Consider the following 253-nt stretch of genomic DNA (forward strand, 5'->3'; position numbering starts at 1 on the left):
AAGGAGAGAAAGAAAGAAAGCCTTCCCGACTGCAGCCCCCTAAGCGCCAGAGGCGGCTCTCTCTGACGTGCCATAGCTTGCTATTCGAAGCCTAAATATATATATGATAGAGGGGGAAACAGTATAGGGTCTCTTTTTTGGAAAAGTGCCAGGGAGAGCTGGGTTCCAGTCTCCACGCAGACTCAGTCATTTTAAAAAATGCTCCCTGGGGAAGGTGGCCAGCTCCGAGTTCGGAAATGCCTGTCGACTTGAG

The sequence above is a fragment of the Gekko japonicus genome, unplaced genomic scaffold (assembly GCF_001447785.1).
Source record: "Gekko japonicus isolate JY-2015 unplaced genomic scaffold, Gekko_japonicus_V1.1 scaffold1355, whole genome shotgun sequence".
NCBI lineage: Eukaryota > Metazoa > Chordata > Lepidosauria > Squamata > Gekkonidae > Gekko > Gekko japonicus.